Here is a 4,393-nt window from a genome sequence, read left to right on the forward strand (position 1 = left end):
GTTCTAGTAGCAATGATGAAAACATTTTTTTTTTTTCTTCAGAGTGAATGTAAGTCTTTTTAAAAAATATTTTCTTGAGGTAATTGTAAGTAATATCCTGGAAGATTCATTATAAGTCTACTTTCCACACATACTGTTCTGTCATTTTTTCTTTAGAATTTTTCTTAGACAACACTGTAAGTATTCATATGTCATAAATACTTAGCAGTACAGTACAAAGACTGTACTTACACGGTTTTCTATGTTTGTAGAAGGAGAGATTATTATTAGAGGATGGGTCATAGGAGAAATGAGGGTAAAACAAAAGCCGCCTATTGGATGTTTGTTGGTCATTCATTGCCTTAGCACAAGGACACACAAATGTGCTTAGTGCATCTGGATAAGTCAAAACATGTTTATTAATCTTCTATTGCTGCTGTAACATATTACCCCAAACGTAGTGACTTAACACAGCTTTATTATCTTACATTTCGGGAGGTCAGCAATGCAAAGTGGGTTTCACTGGGCTAAAACCAAGATGTCAGCCGGGCTGCATTCCATCTGGAGGCTCTAGAGAAGAATTTATTTCCTTGCCTGTTCCAGATTCTAGAGGCTGGCCTCATTCCTTGCCTTGTGGATCCTTTCCATCTTCAAAGGAAGCAATGGCCAGTCATGTCTTTCTCATACCACAGTACTCTTACTCTCACTCTTCCTCCTCCATCTTCCACATTTAAAGGGACCTTACGATTACATGTCGTCCACTCAGATGATCCAGAGTAATTCCCACCTCTTAAGGTCAAGTTATTCACAAATTTATTCCATCTGCAAACTTAATCCCCCCTTGCCACGTAAAATAACGTATTCACAGGTTGCTGGAATTAGGACACTGACATCTTTCAGGAGCCATTATTCTACCTATTCTATCATTTCAGTAAAATTAGTGTCCTCTAAAACAGTCCTACCTACATATTAATTTCTGCGGTACACATTTTAAGTTTAATAGTGTCAAGATTTTGGCTTAGGCTTAGACAGGCTGTGTGTGGATACATGTTCCATCTTATCCTCCAGAACCAAAAATTCTCTTTGTGTTTTGGGAAAACAAAACTCCTATAAGTAAACACTGGAAACTCACTAACAGACAACAAATGCTTGGGATACTCTTCAATGTTCTAGTTACATTTTCTGAGAAGCTATCAGGAGTCTCACATCAAAGAGCTTGGACATTAATCCCCTTTCTCCAGCTCCCGTTTCATCACGCATTCCCATTGAAATCACCATTATTAAATGTCAGTTTGATCAAGCTATGTCTCATCCTAGTGTTTACCCTAGAATTTGCATAGATAACACAACTTTCAAACTTTCTGCCACACCCCTAAATTCCATTCTACTATGTTATCTGTATTTCTTGACCATGTCATGTTTTTTGAGGTTTTCTTTGATTTTGCAGTTTTTAGGCCTGTTTCAGAGCTTATTGTTTTCCTATGAAGCACACTGGTGGTGCTTACAAAAAGAATAAAATTTTGAAAGAACCACTTTACTCATTTATTTTTATAAGAGAGGAAGTCAAATCTTGATGACTTTTACAAGTGTATTTAAACCCACTTTAATAATCAATAAAAACATGAAAATATGAGCATCTTGGATGATATTGGTCATTAACATGGTCAGAGAGCAAATCTTTGAAAGAAAGATAACCCAGAATGTGCCTGCTACATGCTTCTTCCAGAATAAATATGATTTTCACTAGATTTTTACATTTAAAGGTATGCAAATATACTATATACTGCTGTATTTCACACTAAAATTCTTACTCAAGGCTATAGACACCTAAAAACTGTTTTCAAATGAAAACCCTTCTTGGTTGTTTTTCCCCTCTTTATCCTATAATGGCAGTGGTCAGTCACCATTCTGAGACAGCATTGTTCAGATTGCTACTTAATGGAGGGCACTGGAATACATGATTGCAGAAATTATTCTTTACATAATTTCACTGGGTCTTTGTTCTGAACAAAGTCTTTTGATTTAGAACTTTTACAATGATTCTGTGTATTTGCCTCAAGTTATATTTAAAGAGTAGTCACATCAGACCATTTGGAGGGCTTAAATAATATATATATAGTCTCTTCTAACTTGTGCTTTAAGTTTGACTTTTATGAACAACAGAACTTAATAATTTATTTGTTTTTCCATAAAAGAAAAAAAACAAGGCGACTGGAAAACAAACGTAACCAAACATTGGCTGAAATCATTATATCCTCTGAATCATTCCTAAGCACCAATGGAATGGTGAAAGAATCACAATTTGTTTATTGGGTTAAATGTTTGGCTGCAATTAATATATTTAATATTGACACTCTTGGTATTAGTGTCAATTGAGGGGCTATGTAGCTTAATTTTTATGTTTCTTATTAAGGGATCTCCTACGAATTGTATATTTGGGACCAAATCTTTTTACTGACTAACAGAAAGATACCAAGCCATGATTAGTGATACATACCTTCTCCAGAGATTTTTCTCTAGATCACAGCTCCTTTGGCCAGTTGTGTTTGATTTCCTGCCCAAAGTTGGATTGTGGAATTAGCATTTTGAAAACAAACTTGTCTTTCTCAGGCAGGGTACTAACAAAATTGCCAGATGTGAGGTAGCCTTACTGATGTCTGTCCACACCAAGTGCTATATTGGGACTGTTTATTTCCTTCCTTCGGCTCTGAGTGAGAGTTAAGGTTACAGAAGAAATGCACACTCATGACCACCATGTAAAAAGGAATTTTCTCCCAGAAGGTGTTAAGAATCTGTTTTTCAGTTTATATGTGTCATCATGGCAATTACAGTGTAAACCGGTGCCTTTCCTGGCTGCAGGACTCAAGGTATAGACATGTCAGAAATCAATATAGAACAGAGAGTTATTGTCATTAATAATCCCCATGGAGAAATATCTTTAAGAGCCACACCAACCTGGCTCCCTCTTTGCGCAGAGCGTCCCCTGTGTACCTGTGACTTTTCCTTCTAGGATTTTATTACTGCTTTCAGCTTTCTCATAATATTACTCACAAATCATTATTCCTCTAACCTGAAGCTCTTCTCCTTTATACAGTTTACACCAGTAGAGTGGTTTTATAATCATTTTTAGAACAATTTGTGTTATTAATTTCATTAGGAGACATAAAGATGATACTTAGATTGACAACCAGCTCTTGATTTTAGTATTTTTTAAAGCAAAAGTGAAAAATTTCTTGAAAGTTCAGTTATTGTGTGTGACAAAGCAGATGAGTATTCGGCATTAATTTTCATAGGGTATAGATAGGTTCAAACATACAAAAACTCACTTTATGAAAATATATTCAAATGAAACTGGAATAGTGTCACATGTAACTGGATATCATAAAATTGTGAGGTAAACTAGGAAAATGTACTCTTGTAGGTAGTTGGGGTGGAGAGAGATACTAATACTACACCATACTCCTTCAGTATGTTCTTTTTCTTTTTTTGAAAGTTGAAATAAAACTATATTTAGAAAGGCTGAAATGATTGTATGCTCATTTGAACACATAAGTTTTACAAGTAATGACTTGAAAATTCTCTTTTTGACATCCTCTAAGAGTTGGATTCCATTATTTGCGCCTTGTTCTTTCTCCAGACCTGGACAAGAATACATAACTGATTTTTCACAAAGTGATTATTTCTTCCTTTCCTGTGTTTGGAGGTCCTTGCGCTCTCTCAGACAGTTCCTCTGAAACAAACTTGCCTCCCCTCCTCCAGCCAGCCCCAGTGGGTTCACCCAGGCTCTGGGCTAGGATGGGAGGTAAGATGTGTGACTGCTTCTTCACTGGGTTTTAAAATACGTTCTTAACATTTAGTTATAAGTTAGTATATGTTACTATGCACATGCATATATATGTACACACATATATGTATATGCACATTAAAGTCATTTTAATAAACAGTTAATTTTCAGTAAAAAATAAGTTAATTGAATTGTTACTATACTTCACATTTATCACTGATGTAACTCACATGGTTTCTTCATTAACAATCTGGAACAGCACAGTATAATATCTAGTGATAGCTACTGGGATTTCAACCATAAGCCTCGGAAGAAACTAATTTCATTACAATCCAGTCTTATGTCAACTCCGGCAAAGATAACAGAAGCCTATAATAATCATGACTGATTTACCCAATTGCAAACATAAAATCTCTACAAATATAATATGTACAGAACATGATTTCACATCTTTATCTTCACATTAAATGTATCCACAAAGACTTGAAGCATGTGGAGCTATATTTGAGTTGGAGCATTTACTGTTGTTTTTCTCTTTATAAATAATGCGTATTTTAATTAATGCCTCTCAATATTCCTTATTTTCAAAAACCTAAACGTTTTTATAACTCTTTCTCAGGTTTCCCCAAC

The 4,393-nt window shown here is 35.1% G+C and overlaps 1 non-coding gene across 1 annotated transcript; it reads right to left on the reverse strand.

Moving 5' to 3' along the window:
- Positions 1 to 3,691: 3,691 nt before the first annotated feature.
- On the reverse strand, positions 3,692 to 3,811 carry LOC131747632 (small nucleolar RNA SNORD22). Its single transcript, XR_009332962.1, has one exon. It is a non-coding gene; the product is annotated as a small nucleolar RNA SNORD22 (small nucleolar RNA).
- Positions 3,812 to 4,393: the final 582 nt, after the last annotated feature.

The sequence above is a fragment of the Kogia breviceps genome, chromosome 20 (genome assembly GCF_026419965.1).
Source record: "Kogia breviceps isolate mKogBre1 chromosome 20, mKogBre1 haplotype 1, whole genome shotgun sequence".
NCBI classification, from domain to species: Eukaryota; Metazoa; Chordata; class Mammalia; order Artiodactyla; family Physeteridae; genus Kogia; species Kogia breviceps.